Below are 26,793 nucleotides of genomic sequence, written 5' to 3'. Positions count from 1 at the left end.
GCCCAGAAGCGTTGGTTTGTCGATAAGGCGGTCACAAATTAGTCTAGCGCGACATTCGTTTTACCGATATATACTAACTGGGACAGAAAAACACGAGGAATAACGAATACTCCGGCAGCAGCAGCAACGAACTGGCCGTTGCTGACAGCTACGGCCATACGTTGGCGCGCTGCTCAGTCGCTGTTAGAGTGCTGACTGTACTTCGCGTTTTATTGTTCCTGTTAATACGAATATCGTACTACATTAATCTGGTCGCACTGTAACGAATGGGCATGTAAAATTTATATTTAAAAATAGTTCTTTTCAAACACAAATGGACGCTGAGCGTCTTATAAAAGACGTGATGAGCAAAATTTGTTTGGACTGACACCAGTTACACGTTGGAAACACTAAATTGCAAATATCTGCAGAAACACGAGAGAAAATGCGCCTGACGACCCATGGGAGAGACACCACTGTACCAAGCGAGGTGGCGCAATGGTTAGCACACTGGAATCGCATTCGAGAGGACGACGGTTCAAACCAGCGTCCGGCCATCCTGATTTAGGTTTACCGTGACTTCCCTACATCGCTTCAGTCAAATGCCGGGCCGGCCGACGTGGCCGTGCGGTTAAAGGCGCTGCAGTCTGGAACCGCAAGACCGCTACGGTCGCAGGTTCGAATCCTGCCTCGGGCATGGATGTTTGTGATGTCCTTAGGTTAGTTAGGTTTAACTAGTTCTAAGTTCTAGGGGACTAATGACCTCAGCAGTTGAGTCCCATAGTGCTCAGAGCCATTTGAACCATCAAATGCCGGGGTGGTCCCTTGGAAAGGCCACGGCCGACTTCTTTCTCCATCCTTCCTTAATCCGATGGGGCCGATGATCTTACTGTTAGGTCCCCTTCCCCATATCAATCAACCAACGTACCAACACCCGATGTATGAACTAACAGAAAAAATCGAAACACAAAAAATAATTCATGTAAACTTAACTCCGTCCTAGCAGGCCTCGGAAGGCCCAACGGTGCCGACTGACCGCCCTGTCACCCTCAGCCTAAGGCGTCACCGGGTGCGGATATGGAGGTGCATGTGGACAGCTCTCCCAGTCGTCAGCTTTCGTGACCGGTGGCGCTACTTCACAGTCAAGTAGCTCCTCAATTGGCCTCACTAGGGCTGAGTACACCCCGCTTGCCAACAGCGCTCGGCAGGCCTGAACGGTCACTCATACAGGTGCTAGTCAAGCCCGACAGCGTCGAACTTCGGTGATCTCACGGGAACCGATATTACTACTGCGTCAAAGCCGTTGGTCAGTAATTGATATAGTGTAATGAAGTTTCAGGAATACATTTGCCCAGTTGACACATTTAAGTGAATAACATTGCAAGATCACAGATTAATGTAAGAGTGATATAAGCATTACAAATGTGAAATGCTGGTACATTAACAACCGGTGTAACCGCTAGAATGTGAACACAAGTATGTAAACGGGAATGCGTTGTGTCAATTTGTGAGATGGAGTTCCATGCTTGTTGCACTTCGTCTGTCAACACAGGTGCGGTAAATGCTAGTTCTGGACAACGCTGGAGTTGTCCAATGACGTCTCATATGTGTACGATTGGAAACAGATCTGATGAACGAGGACAAGGCAACATGTCGAGACTCTGTAGAGCATGTTGGTTATAACAGCGGTATGTGAACGAGCAGCCGGCCGGAGTGGCCGTGCGTTTCTAGGCGCTACAGTCTGAAGCCGAGTGACCGCTACAGTCGCAGGTTCGAAACCTGCCTCGGGCATGGATGTGTGTGATGTCCTTAGGTTAGTAAGGTTTAATTAGTTCTAAGTTCTAGGCGATTGATGACCTCAGAAGTTAAGTCGCATAGTGCTCAGAGCCATTTGAACCATTTTTTGTGAACAAGCGTTATCCAGTTGGAAAACAGCCCCTGGAATGCTGTTCGGGAATGGCACCACAGCTGTTCGAATCACCAGATTAACTAACAATTTTGCAGCGAGGACGCGGAGGGTAACCATCCCAGACTATACCTCCAGGTATACATCCAGCGTGTCTAGCACGCAGACAGGTTGGATGCAGGTTTTCAATTGTCCACATTATAACCAACACACGGCCATTGCTGGAACAGAGGCAGAACCAGCTTTCACTGGAAAATACAACAGACCTCTACCCTGTCCTTCAATGAGCTCTCGCCTGACACCACTGCAACTCGCAAAGGGCGGTGGTTTGGTGTTAGTGGAATGCACGCTACGGGGCGTCTCGCTCGGAGCTGTCCTCGAAGTAACTGATGTGTAACAGCTCGTTATGTCACTGTGAGGCCAACTAGTGCTCAAACTGCTGCTGCAGATGCAGTACGATGCGCCAGAGCCATACGCTGAATGCGATGGTCTTCCGTCTCTGTATTTCCATGTGGCCATCCGGAGCCCGGTCTTTTTGCGGCCGTGCATTCTCGTAGTTACCGCTCGCACCAATCATGTACAGTGGCTACATTCCTGCGAAGACTTTCTGCAATATCGCAGAAGGAACATCCAACTTCTTATATACCTGTTATGAGACCTCGTTGAAACTAAGTGAGATATTCTTGACTAACATCCACACACCACGACCAACGTCAATGCCAACTAATTTTCACGACTGTTACAGCGTGTATTTAACAAAACCCTGACCTGAATCCTCATAACGGTACTACTAGCGCTATTCTTGTGCAACTGGCGCGAAATGTGAATGGACATCATCTTTCAAGGTGGAAACACGCATACCACGTACAACTCATTCTTGGTGTTGCGATTTTATTTTTCGTCGGTGTATATAAAAAAGAAACGGATGAAATCCCCATCCGCCCATACAAATTTACGTTTTCCATGGTTTCCCTAAATTGCTTCAAGCAAATGCCCGGATTGGAAGGAAACAGCCGATTTATTTTCCATCCTGCCCTAATTGGAGCTTGTGCTCCGTCTCTAGTGACCTCGTTGTTTCTTCCTTGTTATAGTCCTAAAACTGGTATCATTGTTCAACAGCTAAAGCGACATTGTATTTCTGTGGTATCTATAGTTAAAGAGAAAATTTGTTATCTAATTGTGTTCCATATTACATAAATTTGGAATTCAGCGGAAAACTCGATCTATTGAACCTCACAGGTAAATTGTTCTGAAAAGCCCATGTTAACAGTCGTCCGGTAGTGAATTTTTTCCAGGACAGATGGCAACACAGTTATTCCCATAAATTCTCCGTAAAAGCACTCACACCACTTGCAGTGATTTTCCTCTTTAATTCTGTCGCAGATATGCTCTTGAGTGGCCGATTAGTGTGAAGCAGAGTGAGAATGGATTTTTACTGATAACAGGGACAGTCGGATGTAATAATCATTTATAGAAAATTGAACGGAAACAGCCGAGATGCTGCTTTAGCCTACCTTCATATATAAATCACCACTAGAAAGGTAAAGCCGTCACAATCAACTAATAACGTTATTAGTAGATCATAAATGACTGCAGCTTGACATCTGAACTGCTGGATCACAAGAAGCGACAATAAAGTTACGTACATTATTACGTTTACACGTGAGAGTGATAACTTTCTTGACGAATTCTACTCATCAGCTCTCGGATTATCGGCCGAGTAACAGAATTGTTTTAGCTACGTTTCGGTAAGTTTCAACCTACTGCCAATATCTGCACGAGCCTTGTAGGCATTAAAATATGGTATACAACAGTTTACCAGTAGTAAGTGATTAAGGTAGTAGAAATACGGTATTATATAGGACCGACACCGCGCTCCTTTGTGAGAATAATTCGGACAGTGCTACCCCAAGCTCGTGAAGAGCAGTTACATCAAACTAAGTGGTTATGTGAATCCAAATGCCGCCTAGTTTATGTCCATGGGCGTAATATTAGTGATTGGTCTTTGGGAAACAAGTCAGTGTTAAGGTGACACCTCAACTCGCACAAGGCATCATTCTAAGAAAAATACGTGAACTGTAGATAGCTGACAGCAGCAAGATGGTAATCGAGCAGGCTTAAATAACTATAGATCATGTATGCCATATAGCCTATCTACTCCGAGGTATGGGTGTATTTTAGCGAAATGTCTTCCTGGGTCTTACAATTTTTAGAATCGTATTAAATATGACTTAATTATATCTGAATCAATAAATTCATATATGAATCACTTCCTCGTTCTTAAACATTTTCAGGCACTTTTCTGCGGAATATTCTAATAATGCGACTCCAGGAGTACTGAAAATGGGGCAGGGGAGAGAGGATCAGGTCGTTTTCATATGAACTTTTTGTTCAGATCACCGCTTCAGAATTTTAGCTGACCTCTGAGAGATGCCCTGCTGAAATATTGAATGTAGCAATATTTTGAAATTAGTCAGGAACTCGCACGGACCATGGAAACGATTGTGTACCTGAGATCTCTAACGAATTATCGGACGCGAGTTGATTAACTATGAACACGAACGTGGTGTGGTACTTCCATCTATCGGATGGATGTAAAATATGCGTACATAAATACTTCTTACCACGGTGGACTGCACTGACGTTCTGAAATAAAAATAAATATGTTTGTTTTGGAACCAAGTAAATGCAGGTTTTTATCGTTGTTATGGGCAGGGTAATATGTAATATACTACTGTATTATATTGCTGAAATATGTTGCTGGATGTACTGCCTTGTTACACACTCCACGTCTCTCGTGTTTCCTCAGTTTTATACGAAGCAATATGGAAACTTAGGGGCCCGGACCAGAATTACCTGCTAGCGTCACGTCTATTTATAAATGGGAACGACGCTGGTGACAAGCGAGGCTTCCTTCCCTTCGTAATATTCCGGCCCTCAACCTACACTGACACTACAAAACACCCAAATACATTTAATAAAGCTCAACAATGACTACGCTGCTTCTGATGTGCATTAGGTAAAACAGAAAAAAGCGGAGCATAATTTTTATTACTGCTGCTGTCGCAATCTCGTATTACAGTAACCTTTCATACTACTTGAACGTGGTTTGTTAATAACAGAAAACGAACACAGACAAGAACGCTTAACAATAAAGTACAATGACGATAAAGATGTTGCTGCGTTACATGTAAAGAGGCCGGGGTATTTAGAAAGAAGGTATTTCAATAAGAAAGTGACTAGTTACGGTTTACACAGGAAAGTTTGAAAACTGTACAAGCCGGCCGCTGTGGTCGATTGGTTCTAGGCGCTTCAGTCCGGAACCACGCGGCTGATACGGTCGCAGGTTCGAATCCTGCCTTGGGCATGGATGTGTGTGATGTCCTTAGGTTAGTTAGGTTTAAGTAGTTCTAAGTCTAGGGGACTGATGACCTCAGATGTTAAGTCCCTTAATGCTTAGAGCCATTTGAAAACGCCACAATTTTAGATCGAAGACGATACAAGCAGTGTAAAAGTATTCAACTAGTGAAGTGTTAAAAATGATAAATTCTCTTTTTTATACGAATATAGCAAATGTTTCAGTGCACCAGGAACAAACTAAATAGGTTCCTTTCTTTTTTTAACTGTGCAGTGACCTCGTAACATTTATAGATACTTGCGCAATGGAAAATGGAGGGATAAAAAACGAATCAGAAAATACGTAAAGCTCAAAGAAATGTGTTATTGATAGACAACCAAAGTAATGCAAATTCTAAGCAGAAAAAAATTGCAGGGAGCGCAATCTAAGACACAAAACAAACACCGTTTTTGAGGTGTTTAAGAAAGAGTGCGTCTTCTCTTTCGTCAAAAAATTAGTCAGATGCGTACAATACCTAAGCTTAAATATTCTATAATACTATATAAAGAGAAGCCTTGTTACCAAAACTCTCGAAAAGATTTACTTAAAATTTTTCCACGATCTTCTTGTTAACATTCGAACCGTCACAGGTTACCTATTTTTCATTATACGTGGCACATAAATACATACATACATTTATTTATAGTATATAAACGTTGTTAGCAAAAATCTGAATAACTTCTTGACTGATTTACTTCAAATTTTTACACGATACTCTAGTAAACATGCAGACGGTCATACCCTTTTTCTAAAAAGAATATGATACGTAAATATGTATACAATACACTCTAAGACAAAAAAACGACGCACCGCGAAGGAGTTTTTCAAATGCGATGGAAATCGGTAGATATGAAGTATATTTACAGACAAACAAACGACAAAAGTTTCAGAAAAAAATGGATGATTTGTTCAAGAGAAACTGCTTCACAAATTGAGCAAGAGAATAACGCGTGATCCACCTCTTTGACTTACGTGGGCAACTATTCGGCTTGTGTTGACTGCTACAGTTGATGGATGTTGTTCTGAGGTACATCGAACCACAGTCTGTCCAATTGGCCAGTTACATCGACAAAATTCCGAGCTGATAGGAGGGCATTGCTCATAATCCTCCAAACGTTCTCAATCGTGGGGAGAGCCGACGACCTTGCTGGCTAAGGTAATGTTTGGCAACACGAACACAAATAGCAGAAACTCTCGCCGTCTGCGATCGGGTTTTATCTTGCTGAAATGTAAGCCCAGGGTGGCTTGTCATGAAGGGCAACAAAACCGGGCGTACACGATCGTCGAAGAACAGCTGTGCTGTAAGGATGCCACGGATGACAAAAAAAAAAGTGTCCTGCTATGAAATGAAACGGCACCCCAGCCCATCATCCTGGTTGTCGGGCAGGTCGGTATCCCACCACTGTCCAGGGCCTCTCCAGACTGTTCCGCTGATCATCGGCGCTCAGTTCGAAGCGGGACTCATCAATGAAGACAATTCTACTACAGTTAATGAGATTCCAGGCCGAAGACGTGGTTGGAGACGCCCTGGGCGGCGACAGAATACCAACATGACTGTCGCCCGCAGTACGGTCGGACAACCAGGAATGATTGTCTGTGATGCTTTTAAGAGAGTTAACTATTTTCCTTATTTCCTTGAAAGAAGTGGAAGTGATCTCGAACTGATTGAATGTCTCACAAGCAAGGATACGTACAAGATACAGAAACGACAGAACAACCGACCTGCTCTCTTTGAAATAGACAAATTATTCATTAAGTTTATCAGCAATCCCAAAAAACGGTGACTTTTAATTAGGTACCACAACAAACTGGGCGCGGCTCCTCCCGTCGGAGGTTCGAATCCTCCCTCGGGCATGGGTGTGTGTCTGTCGTCCTTAGCGTAAGCTCGATTAAGTAGTGTGTGAGCTGAGGGCGGCCGGCCGGGGTGGCTGAGCGGTTCTAGGCGCTACAGTCTGGAACCGCGTGACCGCTACGGTCGCTGGTTCGAATCCTGCCTCGGGCATGTATGTGTGTGATGTCCTTAGGTTAGTTAGGTTTAAGTAGTTCTAAGTTCTAGGGGACTGATGACCTCAGATGTTAAGTCCCATAATGCTCAGAGCCATTTTTTTTTATTTTGAGCTGAGGGACCGATGAGCTCAGCAGTTTGGTCCCATAAAACTTTACCACAAATTCCCAACAAACTGGTCTCACAAATGGATCAAATACCAGTCGCAAATGAAGTTGAGAAGTGCAACAATGAGTGTGAATTACTGCTTTATCTAGGATTCATATATTTTGAGAATTATTGTTTCCTCATAATCAACAAAATATATACTAACAGCATTTGGGACATCATGCACTGATTCAACCGACGCCAGGAGACTCCAGCAGATTTCATCAGAATAACAAGGAATATATACTTCGATGAGGAAATCAACCAGCAGATTCTGTGTGGGAAAAACAATTCTCAGCAACCGGAGAGGAAATTTGTAGACCTTTAACGTGGGAAAACGAAACACGAATATGTTAACGATATATACCTAAACCACTTCCGTTTTTCTGATGCAACAATTCTGTTTGCTTCTAGTAGAAATAAATTTGCATAAAAAAGTGAACTTAACAGAAAAAGTTTGAAAGTAGGCCTAAAATCAATTACAATAATGTATAATCAACACACCGAAAATAAAGTGTTTTACATGACTTGAAATTCAAACGATGAAATGATGAATTCAATACCTGAGGATTACTCAGCGAACAGGAGGAGGATTGAGAAACACAATCGAGAGGAAGATGTAAGTACGAGTGTCATGAAATTTAAGCGGCGAGAGGCAAGACACGAACCATGCCAATGAATGGTTTACTACCTACTGCAAAGAGGATCGATAACATAAAACATTCAGGAGTACCATAGTTGCATGTAGCTGAAGGTGTTATTACTTGCGAAAGTTTACAGAAGGCCTTTATTCAGGAGTTTAGCATGAATTCTGGACATGGTTACTTTTAATAAACCATAAACAGATTTATGCTTCCTAACCCGCCAGGGTAGTCGAGGGCGCTAACGCGCTGCTTCCTGGACTTGGGTAGGCGCGCCGGCCCCGCATCTAATCCGCCCAGTGGATGTGGTTTTTAGGCGGTTTTCCACATCCCGCTAGGTGAATACCGGCTGGTACCCACGTTCCGCCTCAGTTACACGCGTCGTAGACACTTGACACACGTCCGCACTATTTCACGATTTACACTAGACGCAGACAGTTGGGGTACACTGATTCCGTCCTGGGGGGTTCGGGGTGGCGGCAGGAACGGCATCCGGCCATCCCTAACACTAACATTGCCAAATCCGTTGTAATAATTCCTGCGATCGCTGCAGGACTATAGCGTAAGCGAAAGAAAGAAAGAAAGACTCATGCTTCCTAAAGCACTTATTAGAATAATCACTAACAGGTAAATATCTTTTGTTAACACTCCAGGGTACTTTTTCGTTCCTGTTTATTTCCATCGGCCCACTGCGTTGTTGAATTTGCTTTCCTCAAATACAAAGTCCTCTTCTCGAATACAAAGTCCTCTTCTCGAAAACAAATTCCTGGGATGAAATTAGTTTCAGCGATACAATTATCGACGAAATGAATGGTTAAACTCAGATTGCCTGGAAATAGGACAAAAAAGAAGCAAACGTCTCATTTTTAAAAGAGAGAGATTATAAAATTAGGATCGTCGTCGCTGTTGTTATTGCTGTAGTTGTAGTCTACAGTTCGAAGAATGGCTTGGTACAGCTCTCCACGCTACTCTAACCATAGCAAACCTCTTCATCTCTGAGTAACTACTGGAAGCTACATCCTTCTGAATCTGCTTACTGTATTCATCTCTTTGTCTCCCTCTACGATTTTTAAGCCCCACACTCTTCTCCAATACTAAATTGGTGATCACTTGATGTCTCAAAATGTATCCGATCAACTGATCCCTTCTTTTAGTGAAGTTGTGCCGCAAATTTTTGTTCTCCCTAGTTCTATTCAGTACTTCCTCATTAGTTACATGATGTAACAACGTACTCTTCAGCATTCTTCTGTCGCCGCACATTCCAAAACCTTCTATTCTCTTCTTGTCTAAACTGTTTATCGCCCGTGTTTCACTTCCATACGTGTTTACACTCCACCTCAACAGTTTTAGAAAAGACTTCCTAACACTTAAATCTACATTCGATGTTAACAAATTTCCCTTCTTCAGAAATGCTTCTCTTTTCATTGCCAGTCTAAGTTTAATATCCTCTCTACTACGACCATCATCAGTTATTTTGTTGCCCAATAGCAAACCTCATCTACTACTTTAAGTGTCTCCGAATCTAATTTCCTCACCATCACCTGTTTTAATTCGGTTACACTCCATTATCCTTATTTTGCTTTTACTAATGTTCATCTTATATCCTCCTTTCAAGACACTGACCATTCTATTCAGCTCCTATTACAAGTGTTTTGCTACCTCTGACAGAATAGCCATGTCATCAGCAAAACTCAAAATTCTTATTTCTTCTCCATGAACTTTAATTCTTACTCGGACTCTTTCTTTGGATTTCTTTCCTGCTTGCTCTATGTACAGATTGAATAACATTGGCGATAGGCTAAAACACTGTCTAACTCCCTTCTCAACCACTGCTTACCTATCATGCCTCTCAACTCCTGTGACTGCTGTCTGGTTGCTTAACAGGTTGTAAGTAGGCTTTCGTCCCCCGTATTTTACACCTGCTACATTCAGAATTTCAGAGATAGTATTCTAGTCAACACTGTCAAAAGTTTTCTCTAAGTCTATAAATGCTATAAACGTAGGTTTGCTTTTCCTCAACCTATCTACTAACGTAAGTCGTCGTGTCAGTGTTGCCCCATGTGTGCCTACATTCCTCCGAAATCCAAACTGATCTTCCCTGATGTCGGAGTTTACCAGTTATTCCGTTCTTCCGAAAAGAATTCGTTTTAGTATTTTGCAACCACGACTCATTAAACTGATAGTTCGGTAATTTTCACACCTGTCATCAACTGCTTTCTTTCGACTCATTACACCCTTCTTGAAGTCAGAGTATTTCGCCTGCCTCATGCATATTGCACACCAGAGTGAAGATTTTTGTCATAGCAGGCTCTCCAAAGGCTTTTCGTAGTTCTGACGGAATGTCGTCTACTCCCGGGGCTTTGTCTCGACTTAGGTCTTTCAGTGCTCTGTCAAATTCTTCTCGCAGCATCATATCTCCCATCCCATCCCCATCTACGTCCTCTTCCATTTTTACAATACTGCCTTCAAGTTCATCTCCCCTGTACAGACACTCTTTATACTCCGTCCACCTTTAAGCTTCCTATTCCATCTAAGCTCTTGATATTCACACAGCTGCTTCCGTTTTCTCCAAAGGTCTCTTCAGTTTCCCTGTAGACGGTATCTACACTGGTCAGCCATAACATTATGACGACGTACCTAATAGCCGCTATGCCCGCCAAAAAAAAAAAAAAAAACAAACAAAAAAAAAAAAAAAACAAACAAAAAAAAAAACAAAAAAAAAAAGTTCAAATGTGCGTGAAATCTTACGGGACTTAATTGCTAAGGTCATCAGTCCCTAAGCTTACACACTACTTATCCTAAATTATCCTAAGGACAAACACACACACCCATCTCCGAGGGAGGACTCGAACCTCCGCCGGGACTAGCCGCACAGTCCATGACTGCAGCGCCTAAGACCGCTCGGCTAATCCCGTGCGGCTATGCCCACGTTTGGCACGGATAACAGCGGCGACGCGTCGTGGAATGGAAGTAATAGACATTGGTAGGTCGCTGGAGGGAGCTGGCGCCACATCTGCACACACAAGGCACCTAATTCTCGCGAATTCCGGGGAGGGAGCGCGATGAGCTCTAACGCCACGTTCAATCGCATTCCACACGTGTTCAGATCTGGCGAGTTGGGGGGCCAGCACATCAACTGGAACTCGCCACTGTGTTCCTCCAACCACTCTATCACACTCCTGGCCGTCTGACATGGTGCATTATCTTGTTGAAAAATTCCACTGCCATCGGGAAAAATGATCGTCATGAAGGGGTGTACGTGGTCTGCAATCAGTGTAAGATACTCCTTGGTCGTCATGGTGCCTTGCACGAGCTCAACTGGACCCATGGATGCCAGGATGCCGACGCAAATGCATAGTACAGCCGCCGCCAACTTGTCTCCGCTCCCCAGTACAAGTACCAAGAAGCTTTTCCCCTGGAAGACGACGGATTTGCGCCCTCCCATCCGTATCATAAAGGAGGTATCGGGACTCATCAGGCCATGCAACGCTCTGTCACTGCACCAATGTCCAGTGCCGATGGTCACGTGCCCATTTCAGTCGTAGTTGCCAACGTCATGGTGTTAACAATGGTACATGCATGTTTCGTCGACTGCAGAGGCCCATCGTTAGGAGTGTCCGGTGTACTGTGTATTCAGACAGTCTTGTAGTCTGCCCGGCATTGAAGTCTAATGTTAGTTCCGCGACAGTTCGCTGCCCGTCCTGTTTTAGTGGTTTGCCCAGCCTACAACTTCCGACATCTGTGATGAGGGGTGCCGCCAACCCCATGACGTCTGGACGTGGTTTCACTTTGTTTTCGCCACGTGTTGAAGACACTGATCACAGTACTCTTCGAACACCCGATAAGTTGCGCCACTTCCGAAATGCTCGTGCCGAACCTCCGGGCTATCGCAATTTGCTCTCGGTCAGACTCAGATCGCGTGCCTTCCCCATTCTGCTCATGGACAACACACTCACTGACGGTACATGCACCGTTCATGTGTCTGACTAGCCGTCATTCATCACCAGGTGACGCTGCTATTGCCTGGACGGGTGTATATCGATAGTAGTTCGGTGGTCATAATGTTCTGGCTGATCAGTGTACCTCTCCGCTAGAGAAATAGGTTTCTAATTCCAGAATGAGATTTTCACTCTGCAGCGGAGTGTGCGCTGATATGAAACTTCCTGGCAGATTAAAACTGTGTGCCCGACCGAGACTCGAACTCGGGACCTTTGCCTTTCGCGGGCAAGTGCTCTACCACTGAGCTACCGAAGCACGACTCACGTCCGGTACTCACAGCTTTACTTCTGCCAGTACCTCGTCTCCTACCTTCCAAACTTTACAGAAGCTCTCCTGCGAAACATGCAGAACTAGCACTCCTGAAAGAAAGGATATTGCGGAGACATGGCTTAGCCACAGCCTGGGGGATGTTTCCAGAATGAGATTTTCACTCTGCAGCGGAGTGTGCGCTGATATGAAACTTCCTGGCAGATTAAAACTGTGTGCCCGACCGAGACTCGAACTCGGGACCTTTGCCTTTCGCGGGCAAGTGCTCTACCACTGAGCTACCGAAGCACGACTCACGTCCGGTACTCACAGCTTTACTTCTGCCAGTACCTCGTCTCCTACCTTCCAAACTTTACAGAAGCTCTCCTGCGAAACATGCAGAACTAGCACTCCTGAAAGAAAGGATATTGCGGAGACATGGCTTAGCCACAGCCTGGGGGATGTTTCCAGAATGAGATTTTCACTCTGCAGCGGAGTGTGCGCTGATATGAAACTTCCTGGCAGATTAAAACTGTGTGCCCGACCGAGACTCGAACTCGGGACCTTTGCCTTTCGCGGGCAAGTGCTCTACCACTGAGCTACCGAAGCACGACTCACGTCCGGTACTCACAGCTTTACTTCTGCCAGTACCTCGTCTCCTACCTTCCAAACTTTACAGAAGCTCTCCTGCGAAACATGCAGAACTAGCACTCCTGAAAGAAAGGATATTGCGGAGACATGGCTTAGCCACAGCCTGGGGGATGTTTCCAGAATGAGATTTTCACTCTGCAGCGGAGTGTGCGCTGATATGAAACTTCCTGGCAGATTAAAACTGTGTGCCCGACCGAGACTCGAACTCGGGACCTTTGCCTTTCGCGGGCAAGTGCTCTACCACTGAGCTACCGAAGCACGACTCACGTCCGGTACTCACAGCTTTACTTCTGCCAGTACCTCGTCTCCTACCTTCCAAACTTTACAGAAGCTCTCCTGCGAAACATGCAGAACTAGCACTCCTGAAAGAAAGGATATTGCGGAGACATGGCTTAGCCACAGCCTGGGGGATGTTTCCAGAATGAGATTTTCACTCTGCAGCGGAGTGTGCGCTGATATGAAACTTCCTGGCAGATTAAAACTGTGTGCCCGACCGAGACTCGAATTCGGGACCTTTGCCTTTCGCGGGCAAGTGCTCTACCACTGAGCTACCGAAGCACGACTCACGTCCGGTACTCACAGCTTTACTTCTGCCAGTACCTCGTCTCCTACCTTCCAAACTTTACAGAAGCTCTCCTGCGAAACATGCAGAACTAGCACTCCTGAAAGAAAGGATATTGCGGAGACATGGCTTAGCCACAGCCTGGGGGATGTTTCCAGAATGAGATTTTCACTCTGCAGCGGAGTGTGCGCTGATATGAAACTTCCTGGCAGATTAAAACTGTGTGCCCGACCGAGACTCGAACTCGGGACCTTTGCCTTTCGCGGGCAAGTGCTCTACCACTGAGCTACCGAAGCACGACTCACGTCCGGTACTCACAGCTTTACTTCTGCCAGTACCTCGTCTCCTACCTTCCAAACTTTACAGAAGCTCTCCTGCGAAACATGCAGAACTAGCACTCCTGAAAGAAAGGATATTGCGGAGACATGGCTTAGCCACAGCCTGGGGGATGTTTCCAGAATGAGATTTTCACTCTGCAGCGGAGTGTGCGCTGATATGAAACTTCCTGGCAGATTAAAACTGTGTGCCCGACCGAGACTCGAACTCGGGACCTTTGCCTTTCGCGGGCAAGTGCTCTACCACTGAGCTACCGAAGCACGACTCACGTCCGGTACTCACAGCTTTACTTCTGCCAGTACCTCGTCTCCTACCTTCCAAACTTTACAGAAGCTCTCCTGCGAAACATGCAGAACTAGCACTCCTGAAAGAAAGGATATTGCGGAGACATGGCTTAGCCACAGCCTGGGGGATGTTTCCAGAATGAGATTTTCACTCTGCAGCGGAGTGTGCGCTGATATGAAACTTCCTGGCAGATTAAAACTGTGTGCCCGACCGAGACTCGAACTCGGGACCTTTGCCTTTCGCGGGCAAGTGCTCTACCACTGAGCTACCGAAGCACGACTCACGTCCGGTACTCACAGCTTTACTTCTGCCAGTACCTCGTCTCCTACCTTCCAAACTTTACAGAAGCTCTCCTGCGAAACATGCAGAACTAGCACTCCTGAAAGAAAGGATATTGCGGAGACATGGCTTAGCCACAGCCTGGGGGATGTTTCCAGAATGAGATTTTCACTCTACAGCGGAGTGTGCGCTGATATGAAACTTCCTGGCAGATTAAAACTGTGTGCCCGACCGAGACTCGAACTCGGGACCTTTGCCTTTCGCGGGCAAGTGCTCTACCACTGAGCTACCGAAGCACGACTCACGTCCGGTACTCACAGCTTTACTTCTGCCAGTACCTCGTCTCCTACCTTCCAAACTTTACAGAAGCTCTCCTGCGAAACATGCAGAACTAGCACTCCTGAAAGAAAGGATATTGCGGAGACATGGCTTAGCCACAGCCTGGGGGATGTTTCCAGAATGAGATTTTCACTCTGCAGCGGAGTGTGCGCTGATATGAAACTTCCTGGCAGATTAAAACTGTGTGCCCGACCGAGACTCGAACTCGGGACCTTTGCCTTTCGCGGGCAAGTGCTCTACCACTGAGCTACCGAAGCACGACTCACGTCCGGTACTCACAGCTTTACTTCTGCCAGTACCTCGTCTCCTACCTTCCAAACTTTACAGAAGCTCTCCTGCGAAACATGCAGAACTAGCACTCCTGAAAGAAAGGATATTGCGGAGACATGGCTTAGCCACAGCCTGGGGGATGTTTCCAGAATGAGATTTTCACTCTGCAGCGGAGTGTGCGCTGATATGAAACTTCCTGGCAGATTAAAACTGTGTGCCCGACCGAGACTCGAACTCGGGACCTTTGCCTTTCGCGGGCAAGTGCTCTACCACTGAGCTACCGAAGCACGACTCACGTCCGGTACTCACAGCTTTACTTCTGCCAGTACCTCGTCTCCTACCTTCCAAACTTTACAGAAGCTCTCCTGCGAAACATGCAGAACTAGCACTCCTGAAAGAAAGGATATTGCGGAGACATGGCTTAGCCACAGCCTGGGGGATGTTTCCAGAATGAGATTTTCACTCTGCAGCGGAGTGTGCGCTGATATGAAACTTCCTGGCAGATTAAAACTGTGTGCCCGACCGAGACTCGAACTCGGGACCTTTGCCTTTCGCGGGCAAGTGCTCTACCACTGAGCTACCGAAGCACGACTCACGTCCGGTACTCACAGCTTTACTTCTGCCAGTACCTCGTCTCCTACCTTCCAAACTTTACAGAAGCTCTCCTGCGAAACATGCAGAACTAGCACTCCTGAAAGAAAGGATATTGCGGAGACATGGCTTAGCCACAGCCTGGGGGATGTTTCCAGAATGAGATTTTCACTCTGCAGCGGAGTGTGCGCTGATATGAAACTTCCTGGCAGATTAAAACTGTGTGCCCGACCGAGACTCGAACTCGGGACCTTTGCCTTTCGCGGGCAAGTGCTCTACCACTGAGCTACCGAAGCACGACTCACGTCCGGTACTCACAGCTTTACTTCTGCCAGTACCTCGTCTCCTACCTTCCAAACTTTACAGAAGCTCTCCTGCGAAACATGCAGAACTAGCACTCCTGAAAGAAAGGATATTGCGGAGACATGGCTTAGCCACAGCCTGGGGGATGTTTCCAGAATGAGATTTTCACTCTGCAGCGGAGTGTGCGCTGATATGAAACTTCCTGGCAGATTAAAACTGTGTGCCCGACCGAGACTCGAACTCGGGACCTTTGCCTTTCGCGGGCAAGTGCTCTACCACTGAGCTACCGAAGCACGACTCACGTCCGGTACTCACAGCTTTACTTCTGCCAGTACCTCGTCTCCTACCTTCCAAACTTTACAGAAGCTCTCCTGCGAAACATGCAGAACTAGCACTCCTGAAAGAAAGGATATTGCGGAGACATGGCTTAGCCACAGCCTGGGGGATGTTTCCAGAATGAGATTTTCACTCTGCAGCGGAGTGTGCGCTGATATGAAACTTCCTGGCAGATTAAAACTGTGTGCCCGACCGAGACTCGAACTCGGGACCTTTGCCTTTCGCGGGCAAGTGCTCTACCACTGAGCTACCGAAGCACGACTCACGTCCGGTACTCACAGCTTTACTTCTGCCAGTACCTCGTCTCCTACCTTCCAAACTTTACAGAAGCTCTCCTGCGAAACATGCAGAACTAGCACTCCTGAAAGAAAGGATATTGCGGAGACATGGCTTAGCCACAGCCTGGGGGATGTTTCCAGAATGAGATTTTCACTCTGCAGCGGAGTGTGCGCTGATATGAAACTTCCTGGCAGATTAAAACTGTGTGCCCGACCGAGACTCGAACTCGGGACCTTTGCCTTTCGCGGGCAAGTGCTCTACCACTGAGCTACCGAAGCACGACTCACGTCCGGTACTCACAGCTTTACTTCTGCCAGTACCTCGTCTCCTACCTTCCAAACTTTACAGAAGCTCTCCTGCGAAACATGCAGAACTAGCACTCCTGAAAGAAAGGATATTGCGGAGACATGGCTTAGCCACAGCCTGGGGGATGTTTCCAGAATGAGATTTTCACTCTGCAGCGGAGTGTGCGCTGATATGAAACTTCCTGGCAGATTAAAACTGTGTGCCCGACCGAGACTCGAACTCGGGACCTTTGCCTTTCGCGGGCAAGTGCTCTACCACTGAGCTACCGAAGCACGACTCACGTCCGGTACTCACAGCTTTACTTCTGCCAGTACCTCGTCTCCTACCTTCCAAACTTTACAGAAGCTCTCCTGCGAAACATGCAGAACTAGCACTCCTGAAAGAAAGGATATTGCGGAGACATGGCTTAGCCACAGCCTGGGGGATGTTTCCAGAATGAGATTTTCACTCTGCAGCGGAGTGTGCGCTGATATGAAACTTCCTGGCAGATTAAAACTGTGTGCCCGACCGAGACTCGAACTCGGGACCTTTGCCTTTCGCGGGCAAGTGCTCTACCACTGAGCTACCGAAGCACGACTCACGTCCGGTACTCACAGCTTTACTTCTGCCAGTACCTCGTCTCCTACCTTCCAAACTTTACAGAAGCTCTCCTGCGAAACATGCAGAACTAGCACTCCTGTGAGTACCGGACGTGAGTCGTGCTTCGGTAGCTCAGTGGTAGAGCACTTGCCCGCGAAAGGCAAAGGTCCCGAGTTCGAGTCTCGGTCGGGCACACAGTTTTAATCTGCCAGGAAGTTTCATATCAGCGCACACTCCGCTGCAGAGTGAAAATCTCATTCTGGAAACATCCCCCAGGCTGTGGCTAAGCCATGTCTCCGCAATATCCTTTCTTTCAGGAGTGCTAGTTCTGCATGTTTCGCAGGAGAGCTTCTGTAAAGTTTGGAAGGTAGGAGACGAGGTACTGGCAGAAGTAAAGCTGTGAGTACCGGACGTGAGTCGTGCTTCGGTAGCTCAGTGGTAGAGCACTTGCCCGCGAAAGGCAAAGGTCCCGAGTTCGAGTCTCGGTCGGGCACACAGTTTTAATCTGCCAGGAAGTTTCATATCAGCGCACACTCCGCTGCAGAGTGAAAATCTCATTCTGGAAACATCCCCCAGGCTGTGGCTAAGCCATGTCTCCGCAATATCCTTTCTTTCAGGAGTGCTAGTTCTGCATGTTTCGCAGGAGAGCTTCTGTAAAGTTTGGAAGGTAGGAGACGAGGTACTGGCAGAAGTAAAGCTGTGAGTACCGGACGTGAGTCGTGCTTCGGTAGCTCAGTGGTAGAGCACTTGCCCGCGAAAGGCAAAGGTCCCGAGTTCGAGTCTCGGTCGGGCACACAGTTTTAATCTGCCAGGAAGTTTCATATCAGCGCACACTCCGCTGCAGAGTGAAAATCTCATTCTGGAAACATCCCCCAGGCTGTGGCTAAGCCATGTCTCCGCAATATCCTTTCTTTCAGGAGTGCTAGTTCTGCATGTTTCGCAGGAGAGCTTCTGTAAAGTTTGGAAGGTAGGAGACGAGGTACTGGCAGAAGTAAAGCTGTGAGTACCGGACGTGAGTCGTGCTTCGGTAGCTCAGTGGTAGAGCACTTGCCCGCGAAAGGCAAAGGTCCCGAGTTCGAGTCTCGGTCGGGCACACAGTTTTAATCTGCCAGGAAGTTTCATATCAGCGCACACTCCGCTGCAGAGTGAAAATCTCATTCTGGAAACATCCCCCAGGCTGTGGCTAAGCCATGTCTCCGCAATATCCTTTCTTTCAGGAGTGCTAGTTCTGCATGTTTCGCAGGAGAGCTTCTGTAAAGTTTGGAAGGTAGGAGACGAGGTACTGGCAGAAGTAAAGCTGTGAGTACCGGACGTGAGTCGTGCTTCGGTAGCTCAGTGGTAGAGCACTTGCCCGCGAAAGGCAAAGGTCCCGAGTTCGAGTCTCGGTCGGGCACACAGTTTTAATCTGCCAGGAAGTTTCATATCAGCGCACACTCCGCTGCAGAGTGAAAATCTCATTCTGGAAACATCCCCCAGGCTGTGGCTAAGCCATGTCTCCGCAATATCCTTTCTTTCAGGAGTGCTAGTTCTGCATGTTTCGCAGGAGAGCTTCTGTAAAGTTTGGAAGGTAGGAGACGAGGTACTGGCAGAAGTAAAGCTGTGAGTACCGGACGTGAGTCGTGCTTCGGTAGCTCAGTGGTAGAGCACTTGCCCGCGAAAGGCAAAGGTCCCGAGTTCGAGTCTCGGTCGGGCACACAGTTTTAATCTGCCAGGAAGTTTCATATCAGCGCACACTCCGCTGCAGAGTGAAAATCTCATTCTGGAAACATCCCCCAGGCTGTGGCTAAGCCATGTCTCCGCAATATCCTTTCTTTCAGGAGTGCTAGTTCTGCATGTTTCGCAGGAGAGCTTCTGTAAAGTTTGGAAGGTAGGAGACGAGGTACTGGCAGAAGTAAAGCTGTGAGTACCGGACGTGAGTCGTGCTTCGGTAGCTCAGTGGTAGAGCACTTGCCCGCGAAAGGCAAAGGTCCCGAGTTCGAGTCTCGGTCGGGCACACAGTTTTAATCTGCCAGGAAGTTTCATATCAGCGCACACTCCGCTGCAGAGTGAAAATCTCATTCTGGAAACATCCCCCAGGCTGTGGCTAAGCCATGTCTCCGCAATATCCTTTCTTTCAGGAGTGCTAGTTCTGCATGTTTCGCAGGAGAGCTTCTGTAAAGTTTGGAAGGTAGGAGACGAGGTACTGGCAGAAGTAAAGCTGTGAGTACCGGACGTGAGTCGTGCTTCGGTAGCTCAGTGGTAGAGCACTTGCCCGCGAAAGGCAAAGGTCCCGAGTTCGAGTCTCGGTCGGGCACACAGTTTTAATCTGCCAGGAAGTTTCATATCAGCGCACACTCCGCTGCAGAGTGAAAATCTCATTCTGGAAACATCCCCCAGGCTGTGGCTAAGCCATGTCTCCGCAATATCCTTTCTTTCAGGAGTGCTAGTTCTGCATGTTTCGCAGGAGAGCTTCTGTAAAGTTTGGAAGGTAGGAGACGAGGTACTGGCAGAAGTAAAGCTGTGAGTACCGGACGTGAGTCGTGCTTCGGTAGCTCAGTGGTAGAGCACTTGCCCGCGAAAGGCAAAGGTCCCGAGTTCGAGTCTCGGTCGGGCACACAGTTTTAATCTGCCAGGAAGTTTCAGGTTTCTAATTCCTTGCATTTGGCCTTTTGAGTCATTTTGAATTCCTATCAGTCTCATTTTTAGACCTTTGTATTCCCTTTCGCCGACTTCATTTCTTGCATTTTTAAATTTTCTCCTTTCATGGATTACATTTAGTATCTCCCGTATTATCCAAAGACTCCTACTAGGCTCTGTCTTGTACCTATTTTATCCTCCATTGCCTTCACTATTTCACCTCTTAAAGCTATCCATTCGTCTTCTACTCTATTCCTTTCCCCTGTTCTTGTCAACGGTCAAATAATGCTCCCCCAGACTCGCAACAACATCTGGTTATTTCAACTTATCCAGGTCGTGTCTCCATAATTTCCTACGCACCACTAAAAACTGTACATTTTGTATTAAGAAGGAATTTTGCGCGGTATCATAAAAACATTCTTCTTGGAATTGCTGCAAAGAAACAGACTGATTGATTGAGTCATTGATTTAGGGGGTCTTTGGGACTAAACGGCGAGGTCATCAATCCCGCAATTCCAAAGTTACTCGCAGAACAGAGAGGGTCTGCTAAAAGTAGACGGATCCAGTTCAGGAGTCAAACTATAATACGAGTAAGTTAAAACACACACAGTAGAAGTTATAAAAGGGTAGCCCAAATCTAAAAACTGAGAAAACAGAGGGATAAAAGAACAGTCTTTGCAAGGGAGAGTGGTCATGGATCCTATACCGAGACAACCTGAAGAGAGGCCCCAACCACAACAACCCTGCCCCTGCTCCAGAAGTAAGGCAAAACCTTATATCTGAAAATAAAAACCACTTGAACTGAAGAAACTGAGGACCAGTTCAAGCATCCGTGAATCGTCTGCTAATATTGAAAATACCTGGAAAACTACGCTTAGTACGAAGAGCCAAAAGTAGGCGACATTCCATCATTATATGCGATACTGTCAGTCTGGCTCCACAGCCACATTATGGAGGTGGTTTGTTACGCAAGAGAAAACAATGGGTGAGCCTAGTATGACCAGTGCGTAGATGGCGTAAGACAGTGGCCTCCTTCCGAGATTAGCGGAAGGAAAATCGCGAAACCACAGCAGACTCTTTGATTGTGCGGAGTTTATTACTGAGAGCAGTAGCGCACCAGATGTCATTCCACTTTTGGGCAAAGAGAGATCCGACATAGATCCGCATATCCGCAGCTGGAATGCTGGAAGGGATTGGGGCAAGCATCTGCTTCTCTAGCCAAATGGTCAGCCAGTTCATTCCCTGGGATGTCCGCAAGACGTGGGACCCAGATAATGACAACTGAGCGGGCGGTATGGACAAAGGCAGACAGGAGGTCATGGATAGCAGAGACCAAAGGATGACGAGAGTGGCATCGGTCGCTAACCTGCTGGCTGCTTATTGATTTGGCACATATTAAAACACTGTGGAGGGAGGCCTGGGTAAGAAAAAGGAGAACCCTGCGAATGGCTAGCAGCTCTGTTGTGAACACACTACATGATCCCAGCAATAAATGGTGTTCTACGCCAGTACGAGCCTTGAAAGCGTTATCCCGCCTTATCTATCGTCTTAGAACCTTCAGTGTAGAAGATGGTGGTACCCTGTAACTCTGCAAGGAGACGCCGCAAAACCATAGGGGTTACAAACACCTTAGGGCTCTGCAATGGGTCGGTCCTAATCCATGGTCTAGGTACTATCCAAGTGGGAGCGTGGGAGGAAATACACGGGGCTCATTCCAGTGACTGGAGATGGAGATCCCGACAGAGGGAAGTGAGACGCATTTCAATTGGCAATCCCACTAGTGGGCAGTTATCAGGAGGAAGACATCCCTCATTTGGAAAGAGGACAGGGTACACGGGATGATGGTCAGTCAATCGGCGAATGGCGATTGCGGAAGAAACAAGAGCTGGCTCCAACATATTTGTACTGCAAGGAGACTGTCAATGGGACTAGTGCGAAAGGTACCAATAGCCAGACGCACCTCACAAAGGTGAACAGGGTCAAGTAATCTCAGAGTGGAAGGAGCCGCTTAGCTAAAAATTTGACTTCCATAACCTAGTCTGGACAAGATCAGAGCACGGTAAAGATGGAGAATAGCAGCACGGTCTGGACCCCAAGATGGGTGATATGCGTGCCAGGAGATGGAGAGCGTTAAGCTGCCACATGCATGTTGTTTTCAGGTGGCGAATGTAGGCCACCAAGTTTGCTTTTTATCAAAAATAAGGCACAAAAAAACGGGACTGTGCTGAATAAAGTTCTGGATCAGGATATATTGTGGGTGGACGACAAAAATGCAAAACCCTCGTTTTGGAGGGAGAAAACTGGAAGCCATGGGAGACGGCCCATGCACAGGCCTGTTAGATGGCGCCTTGGGGTCGGTGCTCAGCAGATTTTATCGAGTGGGAGCTGCAACAGATATAAAAATCGTCGATATACAACGCCGGGGTAATCAGAGGCTCACCAGTGGTTACAAGTCCATTGATAGCTATGAGGTAGTGTTACTTAAACATCGATAGTTGCCACATCCGATATTATCGATAGTATTTTTAAAACCTATCGATGTATCGGTCAACTATCGGTTGTTGTGGGCAGGTATTTCAAATGAAAAATAGCTGTCTAACAATTTTATTACTTAAAACAACACTACAAGATATGCAATTTTGTTTTACAAAAAGTACTGTATTTAAACTCTTGTCCTTAAGTCTTTGTTTAAAATACAGCCTTAAAAGATACACGTAAGGTGTTTAAACTCTTCTCCTTTGGTCTGTTGCGTTTTTAAGTAATTATTTATCTTGCCTTGGAGAAAACCCTCTCTGCAGAACCAGAAGTCGCTGGACACCACAAAAATTTACTAGCCTTTACCCGCAACATACTATTAGTTTTTGCACGGTATTCTAATACGTAAGCATCCTTGTCTATTACAGGTTTTCCAAAATATTGACACGTAGGTCAATTATGGAATTACTGACTGGTGTAACAACATCAACGTTGCGCTGTTGCTAATTGGACAAAAGATGTATATGATTTGATTTCAAACTGTTAGACGTATTAGCACTGCTCATGGATGCTTCTGTTTCAGGTATTATTCTTGTAGTTCATGCGATGATAGCAGCACACTCTTCTTGAAGTACTTGTGCGGTGTTCTCTACCTCTTGAAATGTCCTGAAACAATTTTTTTAAAGCTAGGATCTAATAATGTCACAAGCATATCAACCGTCTATGTGTTAAATGGTCTCACTCTTTCACTGACTGATTTAACCAAGGAATCCGGAACGCTTCGTCCTTCATTAGTAGTTAAGGTGCTTTACAAGTCTGAAAACTTTGCAGCAATAACTCACATAAGAGGTAAAATTACGGAAGCAGTGTTGTATGACTCCCCTAAGATTGTTATTGTTGCTACTTCAAAATGTTCTCGGCGATCTATTGTCTCTTATATACGTAAGTAATTTTCTGCTGTGACAGTAGGCAGCGCATTTGAACATTGGTTGATTGCAATCTCAAGCTCACTTTGTACTTCCAAAATTCATTTGAGCGTGTGGCATAATCTGTTCCAACGAGTCGGCACCTCTTGTATCAGTCTCAGTTCTTTTTTATTTGTTCTTTTTTGAACATTGCACAGTTTGCCACTGGCTAGTGTAGAGCTTGGAAAGAAAGTCACAATAACCTTTGTTTTCAATAAAATTTTGGAAAATGTTTCTGCTTTGAAACAATCTTTTACTGATAAGTTGATGCAGTGGGCAAAACAGGGGGGTGTCAAATCCTTCATATTTAGGCAGCTCTTTCGTAACTGTAGCGTTGTCTGTAACCATTACTACTGTCTTATCACGGATATTGTATTCTAGTTAGATTTGATTGACGACGTGAAAAAATATAAATTTAAAGTAACCCGCCAGTATGTCCGTATTTTGCATACTATTGTAAAGAACGTTCTTTTTTTCGTCGTCTTGTTATCTGAAAAATTACTTTCAAATACAAAAAACTAATTCTCATAAAAATTGGGCAATATATGTATTGTCGATGTTACGTTGAGCTTCAACATCTTAAAAGAACGGGGAAAGCAGGAAGGGGAAGGGGAAGGGGAAGAAGAAGAAGAAGAAGAAGAAGAAGAAGAGGAGGAGGAGGAGGAGGAGGGTCACAATAAGGAGTAGGGATGCGAGAGGGGAAGTGTTTACTGGTCTGGCACGCAATGCTGCTATCTTAGGTGTGCATGCTTGGCTGATGAATTGCACTAGATACGGTATAAACTGCACATGGAAATAACAAGATTGAAACTGAGTGGAAGAGATCAAGGGTAGTTTCTTCACTCATCATGTTTTCTCTCAGTTGACACTCAGTACAAAACAAAAGGAGCATCACTGTACTGCAGTGCTACACGTGCTACATCACTGAGATTTGTAGCACTTGTGATCGTAATACAGCCGACATGGAGTGTGAAGCCTGTAGAAGTTACGTTGTGTGTTTCACCTTTCGTCGGGGGAAGTGCACGGAGCGGTATGAAGACCACAAACGGTATTAATGTAGGATAAGGAAAGGTACGGCGAAAGACAGCAGTGCTTGCACCTTCATCCACCATATCGACGTATTCCTGTAATATAGCCGCGCCGCTCAAAGTTTGCACTTGGCAGAACCTGATAAATAGCGTTTCGTCGGCTTCACCGTAACGGCGATACAACAGCTTCCATTACACAATAGCTGAGAGTTTTCCATTACCACTGGAAAGTTTCGATTCGGTTACTAAAGCCTATATTTACAACATGCTATGGTTAGTCTTTATGGAAATACATGTTTCATAAGCACCGAACGTTTTTATACTGTTCCCATTCGGTAACACAGTAGAAGCACTGCCGCATAAATCGCCACAAAAGCTACTTGTTTACGTACTCGGACGAGAACAAGACAGTAATTGTAACGCCACTGGCAGCTAATTTTGCTCCGCTGTATTAATTTTGGTCCAGACGCTGTTGGGCTTCGCGTTCGTTTCTCACTTGTTAGTCTGCTATCGCACAAACTCTCAGGTGAAAACTATGGGTGCGGAAGTAACAATTTTTTTTGAGAAATCGCATTAGAGAGACATTTATGTTCCATTGTGTTGCTTATTTGTAGTAATGAATAAGAAAATATATTGAGCCTGTTGTAACGCAATTATTTAATGATTTGTTATTGTTGGCAGTGTCCGTAAACAGAACACAAATGACACGACGGCTTCAGATTTCTGTCGACAGGAGGTATGAGGGGGTCTGGGAGAGGAGGGGTGGAACTGTCAAGAAATACCTTACAAGTTACGCCGGCTTCGCTTACACCGACATTACAGATTACAAGAAAGAAACGAAACTCAGCATGGCATTGACGAGTTAAAGAAAGAAACATTTTTAAAAATGTTAGTTACATGTGCATAGACTCTGCGTAGTGATGACCTGCAGTTTTTGTCACTTTTAATATAGGTGAAACTAATTTTTCCGTCTATAGCAAAGTAGCAAGTCAATGGCAGTATGCCTTCATTCGCGTTGCTTTTCCACATGTCCGTCGTAACACTAAAAACATTACATTTTGTTAGGACCTCCTCTAATTTATTTACTATCTCTTCATAAAGTTTTGAAATCGGTAAACATTTAAGTGTGGTTTTATCTGGCAACTCATACTGCTGTCTAACGCATATATATATATATTTTCAAACCTTGATGGTCGGAAGTTCTGTACGGTAGCATGTCGATAGGGATCATTTTTTAATAAAGAGAATGAAGTTCCTTTTCTACTTTTGAACTGGCATCGTACAACTGATTTCTGTTAAGACAATTTTTATAGAGCTTCTCGATTCGTTTGGTGGCACCTCTTGCAGTTGATCTAGTTCACAAGTTGATCCCTTACCTTTAAGTTCTATTACTAATTCGTGGTTCGTAGTTTTCCACCATGCTTTCTTTTTAGTGGTCTCATAAATTAGTCCTATTCCCCCCTAATCGTGTTCATAATCTTTACTGCAGATGGTACACTTTTCAAACTGACTATTATCCCTCACTTTCTTGAAAAAATTCCACACAGGTGATTGATTTTTATGGTTCATTTTCTAAACAATAACAAAAAACTATTTCCGCACCTCTTACGTAAACATAATAATCTTGGAAGCGCGGAATTTCCTCAGCCGACAGACAATCGGTGGCGTGCGAAAAGTACTGATAGTTTCATGTCGGCACCAATTGGAACTCTTCTTCGCTAATGTGCTCTTTGTCTCACTGCTGCCAGCGACAGCGATTCTACAGTTGTGGCACTATAGTTGCGTGATGATCCTGTTGTTGTGTGGCGTTTAAATAACGAAGTGAGTGACGAAGAAGCCACTGTTGGCACATTGAGGTCACCTCCTACAATACCCCGTAGAGTTAGATTGTTTAGAGGCACAATTCCTCCTCGTGTTGCTCGAAAAATTATTAATCGGGTTGAAAAACGATGTAAACTCGAAAAAATGAAAAAATAATAATTCACCCGCTGCCCAAGTTTCAAACAAGGGGTTTCAGCATTAACGGGCAAGAGCTTAAGATATATATCTACAGGATTTGAAGTTTTGCAAAAAAAAAAAAAAAAAAAAAAAAAAAACATTCCCGGATATTTACGGTCAACTCTTGGAAGGAAGAGATGAGTTTTGTCTCACATCCACTGAAACATTCACAATTCACCCGAATTACTTATGAATATGTACGCAATGCTGTGAAAGCAGATAGTATGTAAATAGACCTGTATAATTTAATGATTATGTCTAGCCACCATACAAAT

This window comes from Schistocerca americana, chromosome X (genome assembly GCF_021461395.2).
Source record: "Schistocerca americana isolate TAMUIC-IGC-003095 chromosome X, iqSchAmer2.1, whole genome shotgun sequence".
Classification (NCBI taxonomy): Eukaryota; Metazoa; Arthropoda; class Insecta; order Orthoptera; family Acrididae; genus Schistocerca; species Schistocerca americana.
This window is presented reverse-complemented; position numbering follows the sequence as displayed.